The 16,271-nt window shown below is 34.3% G+C and overlaps 1 protein-coding gene and 1 pseudogene across 2 annotated transcripts in view; one reads left to right on the top strand and one right to left on the bottom strand.

Moving 5' to 3' along the window:
• The window catches only part of Mettl15 (methyltransferase 15, mitochondrial 12S rRNA N4-cytidine), a 235,632-nt gene that overhangs the window by 47,950 nt on the left and 171,411 nt on the right, over nt 1-16,271 (top strand). The window lies entirely within an intron of this gene.
• On the bottom strand, nt 15,237-16,055 carry LOC124109073 (dnaJ homolog subfamily B member 6-like; annotated as a pseudogene).

The raw sequence follows: 16,271 nt of genomic DNA, 5'->3' as shown, positions 1-16,271 counted from the left end.
CTTGACCTAAACTTCTGTACCCTTTGACCAGCATTTTCCAGATTTCTTCCCTTTAACTTCTGATCTGATCACTACTATTCCAATCTAGTTCTCTGAGTTTGACTTTGTTAGATTCTACATATGGTGGGTTTATGTGTTATTTGCTCTTCTGTGTATGGCTTACTTCACTTTGCATAATGTTCTCCTCTTTTATTCATCTTTTTCATAAATCAATTAATTTCTTTTTGTTTTTAAGGCTGAATATTATTCCATTGTATATATATATCACATTTTGTTAACCCTTTCATCTGTTGATGGACATTTATGTTGATTCCTTACTGTGTCTGTTGTGTGTAATGCTGCAGTGAATATGGAAGTATAGACATTTCTCCCAGACACTGATTTCAATTCCTGTGTATATCTAGAAGTCAGATTGCTGGATCATATAATACTTCTATTTTTAGTTTTCTGAGCAAACTCCATATAGTTTTTAAAATAATGACTGTGCTAATTTATATTCTCACCAGTTGTGTGTGGGGAGGTATCCTTTTCCTCCATATCCTTGCCAACATGTAATTTTCATCTTTTTAATAATAGCCATTATAACAGATATGAGGTGAATTCTTACCATGGTTGTTACTGTTGTACTCGTTTTTAAAAAAAATATTTTATTTTTTTTATAGTTGGACACAATATCTTTATTTTATTTATTTACTTTTATGTGGTGCTGAGGATGTAACCCAGGGCCTCACACATGCTAGTGAGCGCTCTATCGCTGAGCCACAACCCCAGCCTCTACTTTTGTACTCTTACTACAAATGGATAACTTTCTAATTATCTCGGAGTTTTAGCATCCTTCCAAGATTGAGTACTCCAGCTGAGAACAGCTAGTTACTAGATTTTAGTTTACTTGGTGCCAAGGAATGAGAGCAGAGAGGATCTTCTGGTGTTACATGCGATGGGATTGAGTGCTACTTTTTATCAAGGAATCTAGCACTACATATTGAAGATATTTTGATTCTGGATATGAAAAGTATCAAATTTATACTGTATTGGCAAATTAAAACCTATAATCATTCTCAAATATTATTTTAATAGTTTGATCTGCTACTTAGATTTTCTTTTATCCAATATATTAAGTTTTTTTTGTTATTTCATTATAGAGATACATAATACTAGGGTTTAGTTTAACAAATAATATAAGCATGGAATATAATTTGCTCCCATTCAGTCCCTAGTATTTTCCCTTTCCCTCCTCCTCCCTCACCCATTCCCTTCCCTTTCCTCTACTCTACTGATCTTTCCACTATTTACTTATATATTTTTTTAAAGTAGTGTATTACAGATATACATAAAGGTGAAATTCACTGTGATATATTTATATAAGTATATAGGAAATTTTTGATCAAATATATTCTACCATCTCTTTCTTTTCTTATCCCTCTTTCCTCCCTTCCAATCCTTTCTCTACTCCACTCATCTCTTTCCTGTTTTCATGGGATTTTCTTCACCATCATGCTTCTTACTGCTTTCTTGATTGCAGTTTTTCTTTCTTCCTTTTCTTTTCTCCTTATTTTGGAAAAGCTTCTGCATATGAGAGGGAACTTTTAACACTTGACTTTCTGAGTCTGTCTTATTTCACTTAGCATGATGTTCTTTAGTTCCATCCATTTATCGGCAATAGATGCCATAATTTCATTTTTCTTAGTGGCAAGGTAAAACTTCATTGTGTGTATATATATTACGTTTTCTTTATCCATTTGTCTGTTCATGGGCATTTAGGCTGGTTCCATAGCTTAGCTATTGTGAGCTTTGCTGCTATAAACATTGATGTAGCTGCATTTCTATAGTAGGCTGATTTTAGATCTTATTGGATATATACCAAGGGGTGGGATAACAGGGTCTTACAGTGATTTCATTCCTAGTTTCTAGGAAATCACTAGGAATTTTTTGAACAGGAGAGTTACATGCTTAGATTCATTTTGTTGAGAAGATATTTCAGAAGGCAAAGAGGAAGGTAAGATCAAAATGAGAGGAGACTGGTAAACAGAACTGATGAAAATACTTGTTTAATAATCCAGGTAAATGGAATGGTTGAACTGATTTGCAGTCCTACCAACAATATATGAGTGCGTCTTTTCCCCCTACATCCTTGCCAACACATTATTATTTGTATTCTTGCCATTCTGACTGCAATGAGGTGAAATCTCAGTGTGGTTTTGATTTGCATTTCCCTAATTGCTAGAGGTTTTTAACATTTTTTCATATATTTGTTGACCATTTGTATTTCTTCCTTTGAGAAGTGTCTATTTAGTTCTTTTGGCCTTTAATTTAATTGGGTTTTTTTGGATTAAGTATTTTGATTTCTTTATATATTCTGGATATTTATCCCCTATCTGGGGAACATATGGCAAAGAAATCCCATTCTGTAGGCTCTCTCTTCATACTTTTTAATTGTTTCTTTTGCTGTGCAGAATGAAAATATTTATACAACTGAATTCCCTTTAACAAACAGCCACAAATCCATTTCAACCCCTTCAAGTACAACTCTATTTATTTATCTTTTTGATAAACTATTTGCATTCCTTTGTTTACTGTTTATACCTGTATAAAAATGTATTTATTCTCTATATTACAGAATATATATGTGTTGTGTGTGTACACAGTTACGTTTTATTTAAATTTATGTGGAGAAGGCATTGCAGCCCAGGAAACAGCAGGTGGAAAAACATGGACACCAAATACAGAGGAAAATTCAGGGAAACAGTAAAAGATGGACTACATGATAGGATTTTTGAGCAACAGTAAGAAATTAGTACTTAAATCCATTGATGGCAGGAAATCACTAGGAATTTTTTGAACTGGAGAGTTACATGCTTAGATTCATTTTGTTGAGAAGATATTTCAGAAGGCAAAGAGGAAGGTAAGACCACAATGAGAGGAGACTGGTAAACAGAACTGATGAAAATACTTGTTTAATAATCCAGGTAAATGGAAGAGTTTAACTAAAGCAGTCATTGTTACAATGGAGAGCTGAAAGTAAATTTGAGAGAGAAGTTTGAAGGTAAATTCAAAAGACTTGAGAACTGGATATTAGTGGTCAAAGGAAAGTCAGAAGATGTGGCCTTACTTTATAAGTATTTTGAAAGCTTCATGGAATAAAGATTCTGTAAATGTTTCTTATTCTTATCTTAGCTTTTTTAATCTTAAAAAGCTTTAGATTTAAAACTGATATTTGTAATTTAAGGATTTTTAGTACTTTTAATCTTCTGTAATGTAGTTTTTTTTTTAAATTGCATTAGAAATTGAAGGCCAGTTGGTATAGTAAGATACTATATAGCCATAAAAATGTCTGTATACATCTGTAGATCCAAAAGGTCACACACCAAAATTACTGGCTTTGGAATCATAGGAGGTGATTCATATTTAAAATTTTTAGTCATTGTTTTAAATGGCGAAAACTAAAAGTTTAACATTATAGCTCATTTTTAATATAGAAAACATGTGGTAAACAATTTCTATTTTTTTCCTTTATATATGACAGTGGAATGCATTACAATTCTTATTACACATATAGAGCACAATTTTTTTTATATCTCTAGTTTTTATACAAAGTATATTCACACCAATTTGTGTCTTTATACATGTACTTTGAGTAATAATGTCCATCACATTCCACTATCATTAATAATCACATGCCCCCTCTCTTTCCCTCCAACCCCTCTGCCCTATCTAGAGTTTGTCTATTCATCCCATTCTCCCTCTCCCTATCCCACTATGAATCAGCCTCCTTATATCAAAGAAAACTTTGGCATTTGTTTTTTTGGGTTTGGCTAACTTCACTTAGCATTATCTTCTGTAATTTCATCCATTTACCTGCAAATGCCACATTTTTTTTTTTATCCTTTCATCTATTGACGGGTATCTGGATTGGTTCCACAGTTTAGCTCTTGTGAATTTTGCCACTGTAAACATTGATGTGGCTGTGTCCTTGTAGTATGTATGCTGTTTTTAAGTCTTTTGGGTATAGACCGAAGAGAGGGATAGCTGGGTCAAATGGTGGTTCCATTCCCAATTTTGCAAGAAATCTTCATACTGCTTTCCATATTGGCTGCACCAATTTGCAGTCCCAGCAGCAGTGTATGAGTGTACCTTTCTCCCCACATCCTTGCTAATACTTATTGTTGTTTGTCTTCATAATAGCTGCTATTCTGACTGGAGTGAGATGAAATCTTAAGTGGTTTTGATTTGCATTTCTCTGATTGCTAGTGATGATGAACATTTTTTCATATATTTGTTGATGGATTGTATATCATCTTTTGAGAAGTGTCTATTCAGTCCTTGGCCCATTTATTGATTGGGTTATTTGTTTTTTTGGTGCTTAGCTTTTTGAGTTCTTTATACCCTAGAGATTAGTGCTTAGACAAAAGAAGTTAAAGGTATACACATAGGAAAAGAAGAACTCAAATTGGCACTATTTGCTGTTGATATTATTCTAAACATAGAAGACCCTAAAAGTTCCACCAGAAAACTTCTAGAACTAGTAAATGAATTCAGCAATACCCATAAATCAAAGGCATTTCTGTATATCAGTGACAAATTCTCAGAAAGGGAAATGAAGAAAACTACCCCATTTTCAATAGACTAAAAAAAAAAATATTTGGGAATCAACTTAACAAAAGTGGTGAAGGATCTATATAATGAAAATTACAGAACCCTAAAGAAAAAAATCAAGAACACCTTAGAAGATGGAAAGATTTACCTTGCTCTTGGATAGGCAGAATTAATATTGTTAAAATGACCATACTTCCAAAAGCACTAAGCAGATTTAATGCAATTCATCTGGAAAAATAAGAGATCCAGAATAGCCAAAGCAATCCTTAGCAGGAAAAGTAAAGCAGGTGGCATCATATACCAGACCTTAATCTATACTGCAGAGAAATAGTAACAAAAACAGCATGGTAGTGGCACCAAAACAGTCTGGTAGGCCAATGTACAGAATAGAGGACACAGAGGCTAACCCACAAAACTACAATTATTTTATATTAGACAAAGGTGCCAAAAACATGCATTGGAGAAAAGACAGCCTCTTCAACAAATGGTGCTGGGAAAACTGGAAATCTATTTGCAACAAAATGAAATACTTCCTGTTTTTGAGAAAGTTACCAAATTTGTGAATTTAGACTATTTGTGATGTAGGCTATTACAATAATCATAAATCAATGGCCATGCAAACAACATTAATGATTCTAAGTTGGCCTAAGAAATTCATTGTTTAATGTTTGGTTTTGGAAACCTACTGCAAACTGCTAATGGATAGAAATGGTTGTATTCTTTTACTGATGCAGCAGAATATTGCTGTTTTAAAATAAACGATTTTTGAACATTTTTTCCTAAAATCTAAACACAAGTGAAGTCTGTATTCGTTTACTAATAGTGTTCTCCCACATTGATAACCCTGTTTGAATAGGTGAATGAGTGGGGCTGCTTTTCTGTGACCAAGTCAAGACCTAGTTATTTTATTTGGAGTAATCTAAATTTTAGTTGTTTTAGGCCTTTTCTTCTGGACTAGTTTTTTTTTTTTTGTTGTTGTTGTTATTGTTTATTTGTTTCTTTGTTTAAGAGAATAATTTTCTAATTTTCTACGTGGAAGGTAGAAACTGGACAACTCAGAACTAAATGGAGAAAGGTCCCTGGGGTCTCAGAGCATAGGATGTAGACTTGCCTTAATTTCAGTATGTGTCTTTGTCCTCCACTATGCTTGGTAACCTGGAATCTAGGTCTCTTTCCACAGAGAATGACTCTTAGAGAAGGTAAAGGAAGTGGAGATCCCACAGCTACTTAAACAATCCAACGTTTCCTGCTTTCTTTATCCCTTTCTCTTTGGGTGCTTTGTGAGGAAAATAGTACCTACTTTACCCTCCTTGGCTCTGGCAAGTCAATTTCCACTTATGTTCTGCTCCATCACTGAAAGTTGTTGACATGTGTCATCTTTGTCTTTGGGAATTTATGAATTTTTTTTGCCTTAGTAATGCTTCTTAAATGAAAGTTTAGGAGTGAATGTTAATTTTCCAATGAGAGGTAAAAAATCAAGAAGAAAGAATGGCAGTTGAAGTATCAGACAAAGAGCATAGAAGTTGAGATTAGCTGAACTCTGTCCGAACTTTGTATGACTTCTAGCCTGATATCAGGTAAGGGGTTTTACTTTTTTTAGAGACTTTGTTTTCTTATCTGGAAAATAGAGGGATTTTTACTCAGAGAGAGTGAGTGTATGTGAAATGGTTTGCCAAATTCTCTTGCATTTAAAAAAATATTAAATGGAAAGTGTGATAAAGCACTTTGTTTTGATTCTAGGCAATTCTGACTTTAAGTTTTCAGTAATGAGAAGGAACAGTATTCTAAATATTTAGGTTATATTGTACTTAACATTCTTCTCATTCACAAATTATCTTCCTTTGGAGTTTTATTTGAAGTTTTTTTTTTATTTTAAATCTCTGCATTAAAAAAAATTTACCTCTACCATAATCAGAAAAAATTATTGTTTAGGATTTAGGAAGATGTGATTTTATCTTTCCACGTTTGACAAAATATACGAAGAAGCGTAAATAATTCTAAGGAGCTATATCCTACCTACCTGCCTTTCCATTCCTTGCTTTTTCCTTTCATTATTTTTTTTCTTCTAGGTATATAAAAATATCTCTAAGAAATAAAAATTTTTGCTAGATAATCACAAAAGATGGTTACCTTTGCAAAATGCTATATATAAAATGAATTTGCTTTCTTTCTTAGTGCCTGCAGGATTCTATATAGCATATAGAAAATCTAGTTTCCTCAGATTGTAAATACAGAATAAAGCCATTAGTCTTACAAGTATATTTCATCTGTCCTTTTAATATTCAGTTTTGATGATCTGCCATTAATTAAAGGTATATTATACAATTTTAATATAAAGGTCATGCAAATGAACTGGTTTGCATCCATTTTAAGAGGGTATAAATAGATCTTTTTCCTTTTTTATACTATACTGGTCACTTGGATTATCTTGTGGGTGATTATTTTACCAAATGGAGTTTCCTTGATAGAATGAACATATTTTTACTTAAGAAAGGACAGTTTAGCTTCAAAAACCATCATGGCAACTCTTTCTCAGGCTGCAAATTTGATGAGAAAGCTTGCATATTGTTAATTTTTGCCTTTCATTGCTTTAGAGATTGTTAATTTTTTTTCTTTATCTGAAACTTCATTAAGTAAAATGTTCTGCCTTGTTACCGTTCCTAAGAACTTCCATTTATTTTATCTTCTTTGGTATTCTGCTAACTGCTTTACATTCTATTTTACATTGTATTCTCACGGTAGCCCAGTAGCCCATTTTTAAGATGAGAACTGTGGCACAGAGAGAGGTTGAGTTGATTTACTGATTTTCTCAGACATTGTTTTAGGTACACTATAAGCAAGTTAAGAACAATTCTGAAATTCTGGTTGTCTTTTAATATGAAGCCCATGTATATTTCTCAAAAAATGAATAAACAGAAGATTCCAATATGAGGCTATGAATAAATTATTCCACTGAAGAAAGAAGAGCAAATTATAAGGGCTTAGAAAAAAAAATCTCTTTTGTTGATTCCTTTTTTATCCTTGGGCATTTCACTTTGGTATTTTATTTTAATTTGATGAATCTTAAATTATTAACCTGGACTATATAAGGAAGTTTGAAATTCATTAACTGATTAAAAGTTTTAACTGTTTGTGTTGATATTTATTTTTTTTTACATATTTACTAAAAACAATTAGTATTTATCACCCAACTGAGGAAGCATTTGCAGATTTTTCTATTATAAAGTTACTTATATTTTCCCCTTTCAATATTGTTTTTTGTTTGTTTTTGGTTTGTATGTTTGTTTGGTTTTTGGTGCTGGATATTGAACTCCAAGGCACTCTACCACTCAGCTATATCACCAACCTTTTTTATTTTTCATTTTGAAAAAGGATCATTCTAAGTTCTTGAGACTGGCCTTAAACTTGCAATCTTCCTGCCGCAGTATCCTTAGTCTCTGGACTATACCACCATGCCTGGTAGTGTACTCTTTTGAAGGAAATAACTATGCCTAGTGGAAACATTAGGAATGGGGAGCTGTGTTCCCTTCCTTGTGGGTAGAGTATTCTACATAAGTCTTTTGAACTCTGCACAGGCAATTTGTCTCTTCTCATTCATTTATGTCACTATGAACTTGATATTTGTTTTATACATGAGGAGGATTGTTTTTATCTTATTCTGGATTTTGAATACTACTTAGCAAGAATTTTCCCATTTCATTTTCTAAAAACTAAATATATCAAATACTGGATGTTTTAAATTTTACCTTTAAATATTAACTCTATTTGGAATTTATTGTAATAAATAGTAGTATTTTAAATTTATTGTATAATGTGCATTATAAAGCATGATTTCAAATATTCATCCCAGACTCTCATAATTCTTTAGGATCTTCATTTTGAACTCTGAAGCCATGCATCTGTGTTGGAAATTTTCTTTCCCTTTCTTGCAGGAACCTGTTAGGAATATTTTAAACAATTCTTTAACTTTCCTAAACTTGTACCTTCTTTTGTCTCAGTGAATAGTATGTTTACTCAATTGCCTGAGCCAAGAGCCTAGATTGTCACCTTCAAATTCCCTATCTTTTTCACCTAATAAATCAACTGTGACTCTGGAATGTGTCTGATTCAGAATTCTGATCCAAGCTGTACCCTTGGACATGTAATTCCACACCTCTCTGCATCAGTTTCTTCATCTATAAAATTAGTATAGGAGTATATAATAAGGATTATACTGGTTAATATTAGGAGATGTTTTAAGCAGGGCTCCTGACCTAATAAGTTCTAAATAAATATTTGTGATTATTGTTATCATTCAGTGTTTTCCACACTGGTAATTTTTATTGACTATCTATTATTGTACAATATAGCATGAAACTGTAGAAGGTAGGATAGTGTATAGCTTTTGTAGCCAGGTGTACTTGACAGGTCTGAGACATCCAGTAATTACCTGGAAGACCTTGAGGAGTTGATCTTAGCTCTGAGATTCAATTACCTTAAATTTTAAAGTGTGATAATGGTACTGTATAGGGATCTTGTAAAAATAAAACATTCATATGAAAGACCAACTAGAAAACTGATGGGCACAGAACATACACTTAATGCATGTTACTGATACTCTTATCAAAGGGGAATAAATGGGTAATTGCAATTAAAAATCTGAATTTTTGAATAATATTTTCAAAGTTCAGAAGGTGTGAATATGATAACTTCTTAGCTTTTTTTTTTAAGTTTAGTATTTCTGGGGGCTGGGGTTGTAGCTCTGGTAGAACGCTTGCCTAGCATGTGTGAGGGACTGGGTTTTGGTTCTCAGCACCACATATAAATAAATAAAATAAACATCTATCAACATCTTAAAAAATTAAAAAAAAACAGTAATATTTCCTAACTGAAATAATTAGGAGAAAAGTTATATATCAGTAAAAGCTTCCCTTTGTAGTTATTTTCTTTTTTTATTTGTTCTTTTTAGATATATATGACAGTAAAATATGTTTTGACATGATAATTATGGATTATTACTTATTCTAATTAGGATCCCATTCTTGTGGTTGTTAATGTGGAGTTTCAATGGTGATATATATGAACACAGGAAGATGTGTCTGATTCATTCGACTATCTTTTCTATTTCCATCCTCCATCCCTTCCCTTCATTCCCCTTTGTTAATCCACTGAATTTCTATTTTCCCCTAACCCCTTGATGAATGTTAGCATTTGCATATCAGAGAGAGCTTTTAACCTTTGGTTTTGGGGGATGGATTATTTCACTTAGCAGGAGAATCTCTAGATTCATCCATTTACTGGCAAATGTCATTATCATTCTTTTTATGCACAAGTAATATTCAATTATGTACATATACCACCTTTTCTGTATTCATTCATCTGTTGTAGGGCTTCTAGGTTGGTTCCATAGCTTAGCTACTGTGAATTGAGCTACTATAAACATTATGTGGCCAGTTCACTATTGTATGTTGATTTTAAATCCTTTGGATATATACCATGGGATGGGATAACTGGGTCAAATGGTGGTTCAATTCCAAGTTTTCTAAGGAATCTCCACACTGCTTTCCAGAGCGGCTGCACCAATTTGTATTGCTGCCAACAATGTCTGAGTGTACCTTCTCCCTGACATCCTTGCCAACATTTATTGTTACTTGCATTCTTGATAATTGCCATTCTGACTGAAGTGAGATGAAATCTCAGTGTAGTTTTAATTTCCATTTCTAATTGCTACTGATATTGAACTCTTTTTATTACATTTTCCCCCCTATATTTCTTCTTCTGTGAAGTGTCTGTTCAGTTCCTTTGCCCATTTATTGATTGAGTTATTTATATTTTTCATGTTAAGTTTTTTGAGTTTTTTATGTATCCTGGGGATTAATGCTCTGAGATTTAGGTGGCAAAGATTTTAACCCATTCTGTAGGCTCTTTGTTCACTTTCATGATTGTTTTCCTTTGCTGTGAAGAAGCTTTTAAGTTTGATACCATCCCATTTATTGATTCTTGGTTTTACTTCTTGCACTTTAGGAGTCTTATTGAGGAAGTTGATTCCTAAGCAAACATGATGGAAAGTTAGGCCTACATTTTCTTCTGATAGACACAGTGTCTTTGGTCTAATGCCTAAGTCCTTGATCCATTTGAGTTGAGTTTTGTGCAGGATGAGAAACAGGGGTTTGATTTCATTCTGCTACATATGGATTTCCACTTTCCCCAGCACTGTTTGTTGAAGATGCTATCTTTTCTCCAATATATATTTATGGTGCCTTTATCTAGTGTGAGATGAGTGTGTTTATATGGGTTTGTCTCTGTGTCTTCTATTCTGTTCCATTGGTCTTTATGTCTGTTTTGGTGTCAATACCATGCTGTTTTTATTTCTAGAGCTCTGTAGTATAATTTAACATTTGGTACTATGATGCTAACTGCTAAGTTTTTCTCCCTAAGAATTGCTTTGACTATTCTGAGCCTATTATGTTTGCAAATGAATTTCATGGCTGCTTTTCATTTTCTGTTGAGATCATGATTGGTATTTTGACGGGAACTGCATTGAATCTGTGTAGTGCTTTTGGTAGTATGGCCATTTTGACAATATTAGTTCTGCCTATCCAAGAACATGGGAGGTGTTTTTTATCTTCTTAGGTCTTCAATTTCTTTCTTTAGTGTTCTGTTGATTTCATTGTAGAGATTTCTCCTCTTTTGTTAGATTGATTCGCAAGTATTTTATTTTCTTTTTGAGGCTAGTATGAATGGGAAAGTTTTCCTAATTTCTTTCTCAGCTGCTTCATCGTTGGTGTAGAGGAATGCAGTTGGTTTGTGGGTGTTAATTTTATATCCTGCTACATTGTTGAATTGATTTATGAGTTCTAGAAGTTTACTATTGGAGTTTTTTGGTTCTTCTAAATATAGAATCAACAAATAGGGATAGTTTGACCTCTTTTTTTTCCTATTCGTATCCCTTTAATTTCTTTCCTTTGCCTAATTGCTCTGGCTAGAATTTCAAGGACTGTGTTGAATGGAAGTGGTGAATGAGGGCATCCCTGTCTTGTTCTTGTTTTTAGGGGAAATACTTTCAGTTTTTCTCAACTTAGAATTATGTTTGCCTTGTGTTTAACATGTATAGCTTTTACAATGTTGAGGCATGTTTCACTTATCTCTAGTTTTCCTAGTGTTTTGAACATGAATGGATACTGTGTTTTGTCCACTGCTTTTCTGCATCTATTGAGATAGTCATATGATTTTTGCCTTTAAATCTATTGATGTGGTGAATACATTCATTGATTTCAGTAATGTCAAACCAACCTTGTATCCTTGGGATGAAACTCATTTGATCATGCATGGTGCACTTTCTTTTTTTTGGGGGGGGGGGCATACCAAGGATACTCTACTACTGAGCCACATTCCCAGTCCTGTTTTGTACTTTATTTATTGACAGGGTCTCACTGAGTTGCTTAGTGCCTTGCCATTGCTGAGGCTGGCTTTGAATTTGTGATTCTTCTTTCTGTCTCAGCCTCCTGAGCTGCTGGGATTACAGGTGTGCACTATATTTTTAATATGTCTTTGTATGTGATTTTCCAGCATTTTATTAAGAATTTTTGCATCTGTGTGTATTAGGGATATTGTTCTGAAGTTTTCTTTCTTTGATGTGTCTTTGGTTTTGGCAGTGGGGTGATATTGGCTTCATAGCATGAGTTTATAATGGTTCCCTTCTTTTCTATTTTATGGAATAATTCTAGGAGGATTTTTTTTTTTTTTTAATGTCTAGTAGAACTCTGCTAAGATTTGATGTGATCCTAGGCTTTTTTGTTGATAGGCTTTTGATAGCATCTTTAATTTCATTGCTTTAAATCAGTTCATTTAAATTTTCTGTGTTCTCCTGATTCAGTTTGGGTAGGTCATGTTTCTTCAGAAATTGTTGCCACAGTCTGGCTGGGCACAAAATCACGAGCCACTCAAGCAGGAACAAACTTTATTTCCAAAACTCCCGCGAACGCCATGCAGGCGGCCTTCTCCCTGGACACACCACACCAACTGGAAATCCATCCTCTGGAAATCCCTCCTACCGCACTTCCCCAACCAATGGGAGTCCTTGAGAGCTCCAAAGTAGCAGGCTGAGGCTGACAGCAGGGGTCTAATATCCAATTGAATACATATCTTAACATAACCATTATCATCTCAATGGCTTGCTGGCTGCACCTTTCAACCAAAAATGCCATGCAGCATTCCTACTCTGCTATGGCTCTCAGCAAATTGTCAATGTCTTAAGATCTTCTATTTTTATAGTATAAATTTTCAAAATAGTTTCTGATTATCATGTGTATTTTGGTAGTGTCTGTGATTTTCATCACAAATTTTAGTAATTTGAGTTTTTCCCTCTTTCTCTTGGTTAGCTTGGCTAAGCATTTTTCAATTTTATGTATTTTTTTCAAAGAACCAACTTTTTGTTTTGTTGATTTTTTTGAATTGTTATTTTTCTGTTTCGATTTCATATGTGAATTTAATTATTTCCTGTCTTCTACTGCTTTTGGTGTTTCATTTGTTTTTCTACTCTTAGGGCTTTGAGATGAAATATTAGGTTATTTATTTGGTGATTTTTGTATTTTTTTTTTTTTTTTTTTTTAATTTTTTATTGTGGGTTGTTCAAAACATTACAAATTTCTTGACATATCATATTCCACACTTTGATTCTAGTGGGTTATGAACTCCCACCTTCACCCCATACACAGATTGCAGATTCACATCAGTTACACATCCATTGATTTACAAATTGCCATACTAGTGTCTGTTGTGCTCCGCTGCCTTTCCCATCATCCACCCTCCCCCCTCCCCACCTCTCCCCTCCCCTCCCCTCCTCTCTCTCTACCCCCTCCACTGTATAACCCTGAGGGTCTCCTTCCATTACCGTGCAATTTACCTTCTCTCTCCCTTTCCCTCCCACCTCTCATCCCTGTTAAATGTTAATCTTCTTCTCCTGTTCTTCGTCCCTACTCTGTTCTTACTTACTTTCCTTATATCAAAGAAGACATTTGGCATTTGTTTTTTAGGGATTGGCTAGCTTCACTTAGCATAATCTGCTCTAATGCCATCCATTTCCCTGTAAATTCTATGATTTTGTCATTTTTTAATGCAGAGTAATACTCCATTGTGTATAAATGCCACATTTTTTTTATCCATTCGTCTATTGAAGGGCATCTAGGTTGGTTCCACAGTCTTGCTATTGTGAACTGTGCTGCTATGAACATGGATGTAGCAGTGTCCCTGTAGCATGCTCTTTTTAGGTCTTTAGGGAATAGACCAAGAAGGGGAATAGCTGGGTCAAATGGTGGCTCCATTCCCAGCTTTCCAAGAACTCTCCATACTGCTTTCCAAATTGGCTGCACCAATCTGCAGTCCCACCAGCAATGTACAAGTGTACCCTTTTCCCCACATCCTCGCCAGCACTTGTTGTTGTTTGACTTCCTAATGGCTGCCAATCTTACTGGAGTGAGATGGTATCTTAGGGTGGTTTTGATTTGCATTTCTCTGACAGCTAGAGATGTTGAGCATTTTTTCATGTACTTGTTGATTGACTGTATGTCCTCCTCTGTGAAGTGTCTGTTCAGGTCCTTGGCCCATTTGTTGATTGGGTTGTTTGTTCTCTTATTGTCTAATTTTTGAGCTTAATGCTATGAACTTTCTCTCTTGGAACCATCTTCCTAGTGTCCCAGAGATTTTATTGTGTTGCTGTTCTCAATTACCGCTAAGTATTTTTTTTAATTTCACCCCTTATTTCTTCACTATCTGTTGGTCATTCAATAGTGTATTATGTAGTCTACAAGCATTAGAGTTGTCTTCTATTATTTATTTTATTATTTCTAATTTCCTTGGATTATGATCTAACAGAATGCACAGTATTATCTCTGGTTTTTTTTTTTTTTTTTTTATATATGCTAAGAGTTGCTTTTTGGCCTAAGATAGCATCTATTTTAGAGGATATATATGCTGCTGAGAAGAAATTGTATTCAGTCACTGATGGATGAAATATTCTATGTATGTCTGTTAAGTATAAATTATTAATTGTTTTTCTAGTTTCATAGCTTCTTTTTTTTTTCCAGGAAAAAATGCACCAAACACATTCACATTTCTTTTCTTTTTTTTTTTTTTTTTTTTAGCAAATGACAAAGACCCAGTTTACCAGATTTTTAAACCTAAGCTTAACATTACATATTTAAACAATTGTCAAAACTTTACTAAGTTGCCAGCATTCATGCACAACTAGAAAACATCCTTAAATTTATATTAAACCAGAAATGTATTACCATTAATGCATTAATATCTTTCATTACTAAATACTGAAAAAAAACCAAAACCAAATTACTTCTACAGGAGCCTCATCCTGGCAATGTTAGCTCATAGCAGGCTGACACTACTTGGCTCACTTGTCAAACACAATGGGAAGCAGATCCATGTTGGTGTTAGAATATAATCTTGTCCTAGCACTACTCAAAGTCAAGGCTCACCTTGGATTACGTTTAATAAAAAAGCAAAGTGCATACAGAGATTACAACAATTTTAAAGACAAAAAAAAAAAATGGTCCTATTTTGTGGTCCCAACAATAAACTCAAAAGTCTATGACAAATAGGTGCTCCGATGATAAATACTTTAGATTAGGTACAATTATACTGAAAGTCGAGTTCGTCTGAAATCTTCAAAAAAAATGTTCCTGTTAATCCTCAAATAGTGCTTGTTATAGTTTAACATTTCTGTTAAATGCGTGCGTTGAATTACTTGTTATCCAAGCGTAGCAGCTGCTCCTTACCATTTATTGTTAAGGACTTTAACTGGCGGTCTTCTTAAACTTCTACTCTTTCTTGACCATTCTCGAGGATTCTTTTTGTAGTGATTTTTCTCCCATTTACTATTTTGGTAGAAGTTGATATTGATTTGAAGTTACCCATCCCGCTGCCACCAAATGATGTAGAAGAGAATGAAGTAAGGCCACCGTGACCTAGTGACCCAAATGAAGTAAATCCTGTATCAAATGCAGAAAATCCACCTCCAAATGTTGGAAATCCACTGAAAGCGGAGAAAAACGAGCCTGCACCTCGGTTTCTGCTTCCTCGGGGACCTCTTCGGTTCCCAAAAAAGTCTTCAAATGGATCTTCAAAGAAGTCGAAGGAAAATGGGTCCCTTCCACCAAAAAAGTCCCTGAAGACATCATCTGTGTTCTGGAATGTGAAGCCAAAGTCAAATGGACTGTCAAAATGACTTCCACCTCCACCTCCACCATTTAAGCCTTCTTTGCCATACTTGTCATAGATGTCCCGTTTTTAGCATCTGATAACACCTTATATGCCTCAGCTATTTGTTTGAATTTTCTCTCTGCTTCTTCTTTATTCTCAGGATTTTTATCTGGATGCCACTTTAGTTCAAGTTTCCGGTATGCCTTTTTTATATCCTCGGGTGAGGCATGTATCTGCACGCCTAGAATTTAATAGTAATCCACCGTATTTTAACAGATTGTTGGGACAGGACGCAGCGGATGGGATGGGGGCCGGTGGATGGGTGCTCACAGTGCTGCATGGCTGCGCTGGTGGCGACTGCAGCGGCTCCTAGCGCTTTCTTTTCTCTTCATAGCTTCTTTATTTAGTTTTTGTTTAGAAGATTCATCCAGCAATGAGAGAGGTGTGTTAAAGTCACCCAGTATTATTGTGTTGTGGTCTATTTT

This window comes from Marmota monax, unplaced genomic scaffold, assembly GCF_021218885.2.
Source record: "Marmota monax isolate L192 unplaced genomic scaffold, Marmota_monax_Labrador192_F-V1.1 WCK01_AAM20220418_F8-fsc00135, whole genome shotgun sequence".
In the NCBI taxonomy this organism is placed as follows: domain Eukaryota; kingdom Metazoa; phylum Chordata; class Mammalia; order Rodentia; family Sciuridae; genus Marmota; species Marmota monax.
This window is presented reverse-complemented; position numbering and strand designations above follow the sequence as displayed.